Source organism: Dendrobates tinctorius, unplaced genomic scaffold, assembly GCF_039654945.1.
Source record: "Dendrobates tinctorius isolate UK_male_01 unplaced genomic scaffold, ASM3965494v1 ptg000181l, whole genome shotgun sequence".
NCBI classification, from domain to species: domain Eukaryota; kingdom Metazoa; phylum Chordata; class Amphibia; order Anura; family Dendrobatidae; genus Dendrobates; species Dendrobates tinctorius.
This window is the reverse complement of record NW_027361848.1, coordinates 2,446,540-2,459,022: the sequence shown is the minus strand read 5'-3', so window position 1 is coordinate 2,459,022 and position 12,483 is coordinate 2,446,540. Positions and strand designations below refer to the sequence as shown.

General features: G+C 46.4%; 1 protein-coding gene across 1 annotated transcript in view; it reads left to right on the top strand.

Annotated features, from left to right (window-relative positions):
* The window catches only part of LOC141054931 (pecanex-like protein 2), a 2,173,030-nt gene that overhangs the window by 20,201 nt on the left and 2,140,346 nt on the right, over positions 1-12,483 (top strand). The window lies entirely within an intron of this gene.

The window sequence follows — 12,483 nt, the reverse complement described above, 5'->3', positions numbered from 1 at the left end:
CAGATCGCTGATCTGTCACATCACAGATCACTGTGACAGATCAGCGATCTGTCACAGGCACTGCTGCAGACTTCCTCATGCCTGCGCTTTGCAGGCACTGAGGAAGCCAGCTTCCTCAGGCCCCCGAAGGCCCCCGTCGCCATCTTGGATTCGGGGGCCTGGAGGAAAGGAGCCCCCCGCAGCAGCGCTGCACATTGCGCTGCTGTGGGGGGCTCAGGGAAGCACGGAGGGAGCCCCCTCCCTGCTGATGCTTCCCTTTAACCCCCGGTACACCGCGATCGCGTTTGATCGCGGTGTGCAAGGGGTTAACGTGTCGGGGGCGGTCCGTGTTAATATGAGACTAAAAAATAGAGGATATCCAAATTGGATGTTACAGAGAGCAACCAAAATAGTCAAAGATATTGATAGAAAGGATTTAATAATAATTAAAAAAACAACAAAAAAATCACAATTTCCAAATAATAAAATTTTTTTTTTCTCTACTCCATATAGTCTCCAGTATAACAACATAGTTTCTATTATAAAGAAATATATTCGTGTTAAGCCAGGATCCAAAACTAAAACAAATTATTGCAGAAAACCAAATTACTTATGTAGCAAAAAAAGCACCGACTTTGCAGGATAAACTATCGCCCAGTCTGTATTTGAATTCCTCGCTGGAAACCAGTGACACCTGGCTGAATTTAAAGGGGTTTTTTAAATGTGGAAATAAGAGATGTACTTGTCAATATGCACATAAAATCAACAAATTTTCCTCATTCCATAGCAACAAAGAATATCCTATTAACAGTTTTCTGAACTGTAATTCCACCTATGTAGTATATTTGATTGACTGTACATTATGTTGTAAACAGTATATAGGTTGTACAACGGGAAAACTGAGGAAAAGAATTAGAAGACACATTTCTGATGCTATTAACCCCTCCAGCTTCAATCCATCAGCGGTCTCCAGACATTTTTCGCAATATCATTCTGGCAATTTTGATAGCTTTCATTGGTCAAAGTGACCAATGACCTTCTGACAGCAAAACGTAACGGTGACCACTCTCTGCTCATTCTTCTTGACCTGTCTGCAGCTTTCGATACTGTTGACCACCATCTCCTACTCTCTAGGCTCCAGTCACTAGGCATTAAGGACACTGCACTCTCCTGGTTCTCTTCCTATCTCTCTGACCGCTCCTTCAGTGTTTTGTTCTCTGGCTCCACGTCATCTCCTCTTCCTCTTGCTGTCGGGGTACCTCAGGGCTCAGTCCTTGGCCCCCTTCTTTTCTCTCTCTACACGGCCCCAATTGGACAGACCATCAGCAGATTTGGCTTTCAGTACCATCTTTATGCTGATGACACACAACTATACACGTCTTCCCCTGACCTTACCCCCGCTGTACTACAGAACGCCAGTGACTGTCTGTCCGCAGTCTCCAATATCATGTCCGCTCTCTATCTGAAACTCAACCTCTCCAAAACTGAACTTCTTCTGCTCCCGCCGTCTACTAACCTCCCTAAATCTGACATTTCCTTCTCCGTGGGTGGTACCACAATAACGCCCCGGCAGCAGGTGCGCTGTCTGGGTGTTATGTTTGACACCAATCTCTCCTTTACATCCCATATACAATCCCTTGCCCGCTCTTGCCGCTTACACCTAAAGAACATCTCTAGAATCCGCCCTTTTCTCACTATGGAAACAACAAAAACCCTCACTGTTGCATTGATCCACTCTCGCCTGGATTACTGCAACGCTCTATTAATTGGCCTCCCCGTCACTCGACTATCCCCTCTCCAATCCATACTCAATGCAGCAGCCAGGATCGTCCATCTGGGTAATCGGTACTCGGACGCGTCCGCTCTTCGCCAGTCCTTACATTGGCTGCCCATTCATTATAGGATCCAATTCAAAGTACTTGTTCTCACCCACAAAGCTCTCCACAGTGCGGCACCCCCTTACATTTCTTCTCTCATTTCTGTCTATCGGCCTAGCCGATCGCTGCGCTCTGCAAACGACTTTCGACTAACCTCTGCACTAATCCGTACCTCCCACTCCCGACTCCAAGACTTCTCCCGTGCTGCTCCTATCCTCTGGAATGCTCTACCCCAAGAAATCAGGACTATCCACAATTTGCATAGTTTTAGGCGCTCCCTCAAAACACACCTGTTCAGAGCGGCCTATCACATTCACTAATCAAAGTCATTTTCTGTGTAAGTGTGCGTGCGTAGCCCATTCACTATCTCCATCCATCCTTCACTCCTGCAAGATGGCTGGACCTTCATTGTAAATACACCATTGTAAATACACACCTGTACTCTGTATCTCCCTCACCTCATTGTAGATTGTACGCTCTCACGAGCAGGGTCGTCTTATTTCGTCTTATTTTGCTTTAATTATTGTATTGTTAGCGTTGTTACTTATGACTTGTGTTTTGAAACTGTTAAACTGTAAAGCGCTGCGGAATATGTTGGCGCTATATAAATAAAGATTATTATTATTATTATTATTATAGCTTCAGGTTTAAAGCAATAGAGTTAGTAACACGGTCTACCAGAGGGGGCGATAGAAAACGTAAACTACTTAACAGAGAATCTGCTTGGATTTTTACTTTGGAAACGAGGATGCCAATTGGCTTAAACAATAGACAAGATTTAATTAGAATTTATTAAAAATCCTAAAATTATGATTCTTATGTTAATAATTATAACCTGCTCTGTCTTAAGTTCATAAATATATATATATATTTTTTTTTTGAGCAAAAATTATATTATGGAAGTATTGTGGAGGATAACATGAGAATAAAATCTCTGTATATATATTCTGTTATATCATGTATTGTAAAATATTTGTAAAATATATGGAAAAATTACTGCTAGCGTATTAGCTTTTGTTAGGGTTAACACTTGTTTTTAAATAGTTAATCTTATAGGTGGATGCCCACAAGTGTGATCTATTAACGCTTAATCAACTATAGCACCACCTATCTTAGGATCTTATCCTTCTTATATCCCAGAAAAATAGCAATGTGTATTATGGCAATGATAAAGGTTTAGCCGAAACGCGTCTTGCCGTGCGCTTTACAGCAGTAATTTTTTCTATCTCTGCCTATATTTATAATATGCTGCTATGGATAAATATTTTTAATCTACGTTTGAAATAAAGAAAAAGATTTTTTATGTACTTCAAACTTGGCTCGCTGGATTCATCTCCTTTTCGCATTCACTGTGGTGACTGACCACAACCCCCTGAGCTGGCTGCACACCATGTCTGGTACTAACAGAAGGTTGCTACGTTGGAGACTTGCCCTCCAACAGTACAGCTTTACCATTAAACACAAAAAGGGCAGCGAGTATGGCAATGCAGACGGGCTGTTCCGCCGGGGTGAACCTGCCAAGGTCCAAGGTGCGCATGGAGGAGTACCGAGAGGTCCAAAAGGGGAGGTGTCATGAAATATGACATGTCTTATTGTTCAATCACACACACTGAGCTCTGCTACCTCTCCTTGGTCTTGTGACTAACATGCTACATCCCTGATCCCCCTTGCAGCTTCCCCCTTCAAAGCCGCATGTGTGTGTGATTCCACTCACCCCCTCCCAACAGCTACACTCTCTTATGTAATGTGAGACCATGCCATGCTGACCAGCCTTTGTTTAAAGCACATGGCAATCCAATGCCTCTTGGTGTATCTCAGACCAAAAAATATTAACACAGAATATTCACAGAAATAGGAAGCTCATATTTCTGGAAACTGCAGGGTCAGAGCTCCCAACTGATGGGTTTTGGGAGATCAGCGCCTATCAGGAGCTGAGAAAAGGGTTCCTGCTTACCCCTAGCCGGCAGACAGTTTACGTTCGGACTTAAATGAGTGGCAATTTCATACTCGGAAAAATGATAGTTCTGTTGCCCATCTACGAGCCTCGCAGCCAGAGTTATGACGGTTATGAGTTTTTAGTAAGTTCTTAGTAACTTTGGAAAAGGGGAGTACATCCCATAGCGCCACCCCCTAAGTGATGTCATGGAAACAGGGTATTAGATATTGAAGCTCACTTAGTACTCTCTCTATTGCCTGGGAAGTCAGCTACCAAAGGTTGGGCAACCTGACCTGATGCATTGGGACGTCTCCCCCAACTCCACATGGCTTGCCAGTAACTGAAATATGTAAATCTTCACTTTAACCCCTTTTTGTTCTATATTTGTCTGTACATATTGTAATAGTCTCATTTTGTAACATCTTTTTATACTTTTGTAAACATTGCCTATTTCTTTTTGGAGTAAAAGCATAAAATTTACTAACTTCGTTTTCTTTGCTTTAATAACTTATTGCCACGTCCTCCGACGAAGTCAACGCTACTGATTGGGTTTGCTCCTGACCAGATATTAATCATAAAATCAGGAGCTGGTGGCAGCGAAGTATTCTGGGCTTTGGGGAGACTCTGGCAGTGGCGGACGGAGATTCATAAGTGGATTTCCTGCCTGAGACTGGGAATAGTTATTGTTAGGCATCAGGTTCCTGTCGCTGCACAGCAGGAATCCTGAGCCTTGCATTCGGCAGTCTCCTATTCCTCTCTGGCCACAGAAGAGGCTGCTCAGCAGACTCATCGATCTTGGTGCCCTGCTCAGACCAGCTCTGTGGATTTGGTTGCTGCTGCCACCTCTGGTCCAGCTATAGCAACGCATGCTGGTTAGCAGCGAGCTACTCCAGGGACTAAGTCCTCCTTTCGGTCCACTGAGCATGCCCGTGAGACGATATCTCATTGGAGATCGGAGGTCACATGCTCAGGTCCTTCTCCAGCTCAGATTGGACCATAAGGAAGGTCAGGAAGGTCCCGGAAGGGCGCTGCTATGAAAGGTTCGCATGGCCGCTCGGCCATGCGCTAATATAGAGAGAAATTTAGACCATGTGGAGTGAGTGTTGTATGCATGTATGAATGTCTCTGGTAAATGACTAATTGGAAATCCCTACCCTTGGTACGCATGTGTTGTATAACCTAGCCTGCTAGTGCCCAGGCTGAGGTCCATGTAGAGGTAGAGTCAGAGACTGGCATCAACATCCACCGATGGCTTAGTCTGTATGCCACAGTGCACATAGTCTGCACTCCTCTGTGGTCAGCGTTCATTAGAGGCGTCCGCAGGTGGGACGCTGCACGCACACTCAGTAGGTCTAGAGGGACTCAGATCTCGTGTCCTTGGGGCTGAGTTCTGTGACCACATACTGAGCGCTCTCTTGCCAAGTGCTGGGGGTTTAACAGGCTCCAGCATTTATGTTCAGCGGTAGTGCTGCTCTGTGTCGTAACAGAGTTCGCTTCTGTTCACACTGGGTGACGTTAACCCACGTGTGACCCTTTGTATACTGCTTTATACTTCCGCCATTACTCAGCAGCAGTTCACCACCCCTGCACGGTAGACCCCAGGCTGCAAACGCACCTTACTATTATTTTATTATTTGGTGCGTTTCGCCAGCCCTAACATTATATTAACGCCAGGGTCTGGCTTGTAATGGCGGACGAACAGCAACTGCTGCAGCACATCCGGCAGCTGGGGGGCAGGTTGGCGGCTCTCGAGCATTCAGCCTCAGCTGAGGATGTTACTGCAGTTGCTGTTCAGTCAGCCACGGAGGCTGTCTCCCGTGTGACCACTGCAATCCCTGCTCCGACTTTGTCCCGCCTCCCTCTGCCCAAGAAGTTCTCGGGTGATAGTGCCTCATGTAGGGGTTTTGTCAGACAGTGCGCTATACAGCTAAAGCTGCTGGCGGCACGATTCCCCTAAAGTGAGATTTATCATCTCCCTCCTGTGGAGCAGGGCTCTGGAGTGGGCCACTCCGCTGTGGGAGCACAGTGACCTCGTGCTACAGAGTGCCTCTCAGTTCCTGGTCACTCTGAAGCAAGTCTTTTTGGGGCCTTGGGTCACACATGACACTGCGCTCCAGCTCTTGGCTTTAAAACAGGGTTCGTCCTTGGTCAGCCAATATGCCATCCACTTCCGGACTCTGGTCTCAGAGCTGGAGTGGCCTGATAAGGTCCTCATTCCCATCTTCTGGAGAGGCCTGGCTGATCATGTCAAGGACGCCCTGTCCACTAGGGAGGTTCCCGCAACGCTGGAGGAGCTCATTACCATCTCCACCCGCATTAATCTGCGTTTTACCGAGCGAGGGTTGAAGCGGGCCCAGTCCAGCCAGAAGTTTAGATTGGCACCAACCTTCACTAAACCTCCGGAACTCCCCGATCAGGTGTCTGAGCTCCCAGAACCCATGGAGGTGCCTCGCACGGGTTCCAAGCCCCGGTCCGCGCGAGCATCCCTAGTCTGTTCCCTCTGTCGGCAGCCTGGTCACCGTGCCAACAGGTGCCCATAGCAGTTGGGACGCTTGCGTCTAGTGGCTGTCAGAGGGGGTCTATTTGACACAGCGACATTTTCATCCAAGTTGTCCTTTAAGGGGACACTTGAGTTCGGCTCTTCCACTCTGGAGGTGCAGGTTTGTGTGGATTCCGGAGCAGAGGGCAATTTTATGTCCTCCGCCTTCGCTCAACGGCATGCAATCCCCTTGGTCTTGCTATCTCAGCCTGTCACTATCAGAGTGGTGAATGGAGCGACACTTATCTCCCAGATTATCCACCAGACTGCTCCACTGAGTCTCCCTGTCTCCATCACATCAGGAGACGTTATCCCTCCTTGCTATGCCCGAGGGCATCGATCACGTCCTCCTAGGAGATCCCTGGTTGCGTTTCCACTCTCCTTATATAGAGTGGTCCTCGGGAAAAATTCTCAGTTGGAGTAAGTCCTGTCAGGGTAGATGCCAGAGGGACTGCGTACAGGTCACTACCACAGAGGTTCCCATAGATCTTTCCTCGCTCCCCAAGCACTATCACCAGTATGCAGACATTTTCTCCAAGAAAGCTGCAGAGAGTCTTCCACCACACCGTTCCTATGACTGTCCTGTTGACCTCTTGCCCGGTGCTGAGCCTCCTCGGGGTCATGTCTGTCCCGTATCTCTCCTGGAGACTGAGGCCATGTCTCAATACATCAGGGAGAATCTGGCAAGGGGATTCATTAGGAAGTCAGTGTCACCAGTGGGGGCGGGATTATTCTTTGTCCAAAAGAAGAATAGAGAATTACGTCCCTGCATTGATTACAGGGGTCTTAATGCCATCACCGTTAAGAATAAAGGCCCCATTACACTAAACAATGCACCAGCGATCCCGACAACGATACGACATTGTTAGGATCGCTGGTGCTTCACTACATGATCGCTGGTGAGCTGCCAAACAGGTAGCTTCACCAGCGATCAGCACCAGCGAGGACGCTGGTTTCTAAGGTACACATCGGGTTACTAAGTGACGCGCATCACTTAGTAACCCGATATTTACCTTAGAGACCGGCTCCCAGCGCCTGCTTAGAGCGCTGGGAGCCTCGCTGATCGTTGGCTCCCGCTGCCACACACAGCGATGCGTTCTGGCCAGCGGGAGAGCAACAATCAAGAAACGGCCGTGCACGATAGGGGGCCAGTCGCTGATCCCCGTCACACACTGCGATCTCGCTGGTGAGATCGCTGTGACGTCACAAAATCAGCAATCTCGCTAGCAAGATTGCTGTGTGTGATGGGGCCTTAAGTATCCTCTACCTCTGATATCAGAACTGTTTGATAGATAGGGAGAGTTTTTTCCAAGCTGGATCTGTGGGGGGCCTATAACCTGATACGCATCCGAGAGGGGGACAAGTGGAAGATGGCCTTTAACACCAGGGATGGCCATTACGAGTATCTAGTCATGCCCTTTGGGCTCTGTAATGCTCCTGCTGTCTTCCAGGACTTTGTGAATTATATCTTTCGAGATATGCTCTGTACCCCGGTGGTTGTCTATCTGGATGATATTCTCATCTTCTCTCCAGATATGGACTCCCACCGGAGAGATGTTTGCAAGGTCTTAGACCGTTTACGGGCAAATTCCCTCTACGCCAAGTTAGAGAAGTGCCTGTTTGAGCAGGAGTCCTTGCCTTTCCTGGGCTATATCATCTCTGCCCAGGGTTTGGCTAAGGATCCTGCCAAGTTTACAGGCGGTAATGGACTGGCAGGAACCCCACTCTCTCAAAGCGGTGCAGTGCCTTTTGGGGTTCATAAACTACTATCGCCAGTTCATTCCCCATTTCTCCACCTTGGTAGCTCCCTTGGTTGCCCTCACCAAAAAGGGAGCTAACCCCAAGTTATGGTCGGAACAGGTCTCCAAGGCCCTTTCCTCTATCAAGTCCCACTTTGCTAGTGCTCCCATTCTACATTGTCCCGATGTAGATAAACCTTTCATCTTGGAGGTAGATGCCTCTTCCGTCGGTGCCGGAGTGGTCCTCTTCCAGAAGGAAGCTCAGGGTCGGAAGCACCCCTGCTTCTTCTTCTCTAAAACTTTTTCACTGGCGGAGAGGAACTATTCCATCGGGGACAGGGAGTTGCTAGTGATGAAATTGGCCTTCTCGGAGTGGAGACATCACCTGGAGGGTGCTCGGTACCCTTTCCAGGTGTTCACCGACCATAAAAACTTGGTCTATCTCCAAACCGCCCAGCAGTTAAATTCTCGCCAAGCCCGATGGTCTCTCTTCTCCCGGTTCCACTTCACCCTACATTTCCTTTCCCGTGAGAATGTCCGGGCTGATGGGCTCTCTAGCTCCGTGGTGTCAGCGGAGGAGGAGGAGCCTCGGTTATTTGTACCGTCTGAGAGCCTGAGGACAGTGGCGCCGGTCGCCCTTGAGTCTGTACCCCCGGGCAAGACTTTTGTCCCTGCCCATTTGTGTCCGGAGGTCCTCTCTTGGGCTCACATGTCCAGGGTGGGTGTACACTTTGGTACTAAGCAGACAGTTGAGCTTTTGGCGAAGACGTACTGGTGGCCGCATATGGCCCATGATGTCAAAGACTATATTCAGGCGTGCGTCTCCTGCGCCAAGAATAAGTCTTCCCAGCAACAACCCGCTTGGTTACTTTATCCCTTACCGGTGGCGGACAGGCCCTGGGAGATGGTTGGCATGGACTTTGTGGTGGGTCTACCCAAGTCCCGTGGCAGCACAGTTATTTGGGTCGTCACTGACCATTTTTCTAAAATGGTGCACTTGGTGCCCATCTCTCTGCTACCTTCCGCACGGGGTCTAGCAGTGTTGTTCTTTAAACACGATTTCCGGTTGCATGGCATGCCAGACAAGATTGTCAGTGACCGGGGTCATAGAATCATAGAATCATAGAATCATAGAATCGTAGAGTTGGAAGGGACCTCCTGGGCCATCTGGTCCAACCCCCTGCTCAAAGCAGGATTCGCTAAATCATCCCAGTCAGATGTCTGTCCAGCCTCTGTTTGAAGACTTCCATTGAAGGAGAACTCACCACTTCTCGTGGCAGCCTGTTCCACTCATTGATCACTCTAACTGTCAAAAAGTTTTTTCTAATATCTAATCTGTGTCTCTTCCCATTCAGTTTCATCCCATTGCTTCTAGTCTTTCCTTGTGCAAATGAGAATAAAGTTGATCCTTCTACAATGTGACAGCCCTTTAGATATTTGTAGACAGCTATTAAGTCTCCTCTCAGTCTTCTCTTTTGCAAACTAAACATTCCCAAATCCTGCAACCTTTCCTCATAAGACAGGGTTTGCAGACCGGTCACCATTCTGGTCGCTCTTTTCTGAACTTGCTCCAGTTTGTTGATGTCTTTTTTAAAATGTGGTGCCCAAAACTGGACACAATATTCCAGATGAGGTCTGACCAAAGAGGAGTAGAGGGAAATAATGACTTCACGTGATCTAGACTGTATGCTTCTGTTAATACATCCTAGAATTGCATTTGCCTTTTTTGCTGCTGCATCACACTGTTGACTCATATTCAGTCTGTGATCTATTAGTATACCCAAGTCTTTTTCACATGTGCTGTCACTTAGCCCTATTCCTCCCATTCTATATATGCTTTTTTCATTTTTATTGCCCAGATGTAGTACTTTGCATTTCTCCCTGTTAAAAACCATTCTGTTAGTTGCTGCCCACTTCTCCAGTTTATTTAAATCTTTTTGAATCCTCTCTCTCTCTTCTCTAGTATTAGCTATCCCTCCTAGCTTTGTGTCATCAGCAAATTTAATCAGTTTACCCTCAATTCCTTCATCTAAATCATTGATAAAGATGTTGAACAATACAGGGCCCAGGACAGAGCCCTGTGGTACCCCACTTGAGACATTCTTCCAACTGGATGTGCAGCCATTTACGACCACTCTTTGGGTCCGATCACTAAGCCAGTTATGAATCCACCTAACAGTTGCCTTGTCCATTCCATACTTAGTCATTTTTTCAATAAGGATTGTATGAGAGACTTTGTCAAATGCTTTGCTGAAGTCAAGATATACTATATCTACAGCATTTCCTTGATCCACCCAATCAGTGATACCGTCATAGAAGGAAATTAAGTTAGTCTGACATGACTTATTAGTTAGAAACCCATGCTGACTCTGTTTAATCACTTCATTCTTATCCAGGTATTGACATACATGTTGTTTAATAATTTGTTCAAAGATCTTTCCTGGTATAGAAGTCAGACTCACCGGCCTATAGTTGCCTGGGTCCACCTTCTTCCCCTTTTTGAAGATAGGAACAACATTTGCTCTTCTCCAGTCTTCTGGCACTTCTCCTGTTCTCCAAGAATTTTCAAAGATTATGGAGAGGGGTTCAAAAATTTCTTCTGCTATCTCCTTCAGTACTCTGGGGTGTAATTCATCTGGACCTGGAGACTTGAATTCATTTAGGTTAGCTAAGTGTTTCCTCACTATCTTTCTGTTTATAGATATCCTGGATTCTTCTATTCCCTTAATAGGACAGTGAATAACAGTTGATGTTGCATTTCCTTTCTGAGAGAAAACAGATGCAAAATAGGAATTTAAAAGTTCAGCCTTCTCAACATCCTGTCTTACCATTTCATCATTTTCATCCTGTAAAAATCCTATAGCATCTTTGACTTTTCTTTTACTTTTGACATATCCCCAAAATCCTTTATTATTGCTTTTGACATCTCTTGCAAGCCTCAGTTCATTTTCAGCTTTAGCTAATCTGATTTGTGCCCTGCAGGTTCTGCAGACAGCATTATATTCTTCTTTAGATATGCCTCCCTCTTTCCATTTTATAAACATTTTTTTCTTCCTTTTTAGCATGTGCTTAAGTTCTGTGTTCATCCATCCTGGTTTCCTTAAATGTTTCCTATTCTTCCCTCTTTTCGGAATTGTTAACAACTGTGCTTTGAGAATTTCATTTTTCAAGATTTCCCATCCTTCCTGGACATTTTTGTCTTTAAGGATATCCAGCCATTGGATCCCTCCAATTCTCTTTCGGAATCCCTTAAAATCTGCCTTTCTGAAATCTAACCTTGACGTCTGAGTCTTCACAGGTCTTCCACCTCTAGTTATCCAAAATTCTAAAATAGCATGGTCGCTACCTCCTAGGGTCCCAGCCACTTTTACCTCCTCAACCATTTCCTCCCTGTTTATAAGGATTAGATCCAAGGTAGCAGTTCCCCTTGTTTTCTCCCTTACCTTTTGGAAGATAAAGTTGTCAGCAAGAGAGGATAAGAATTTCCTTGACCTGTTAGTTTTGCCTGAGAGAGATTCCCAACAAATGTCTGGATAGTTGAAATCTCCCATGACAACTATGTCATATTTTTTGGAGAACTTGGCCATCTGATGCATAAAGAGTTCATCTATATCTTCGGCTTGCACAGGCGGCCTGTAGTAAATGCCTACAATGGTGTCCTTTCCATTGTTCTGTCCTTGTATTCTTACCCAAACAGTTTCCACAGAACTCCCAGTCTCTGAAGCTTCAATCTCTGTGCAGATATACGCGTTTCGAACATACAATGCGACACCCCCTCCTCGTTTATCAAGTCCCCAGTTTGCATCTCAGTTCTGGAGAGAGCTCTGTCGCTTGCTCAGTATTGAGCTGAATCTCTCCTCGGCCTATCTTCCCGAGACGAATGGGTTGGTAGAGAGGGCCAACCAGACCCTAGTCACATATCTCTGACATTTTGTCTTGACCAGGCAGAATGACTGGGCATCCTTGTTGCCATGGGCAGAGTTCACCTTGAACAACACTGTGGCCGATTCCACCAGCCAGACCCCATTCCTCCTTAACTGTGGCCAACATCCTCGTGTCCCTGTGTCCATGCCCGTGTCATCCACCGACTCTAGGGTGGCAGACTGGGCGGTGGAGGATTGTGATATTTGGGACCGCACCCAGGATGCTATTCGGGCAGTGAGACAATGGAAACCCCCACAAGTGACGCCATTTTGGAAACTAGACCCCCAAAGGAACTTATCTAGATATGTGTGGTGAGAACTTTGAACCTCCCAGGGCTTCACAGAGGTTTATAACGTACAGCCGTACAATTTAAAAAAATCATATTTTTTCCACAAAAATGATCTTTTCACCCTCAATTTTTATTTTTCCAAGGGTAACAGGACCCCAAAAGTTATTGTGCAATTTGTCCTAAGTACGCTGATACCCCAT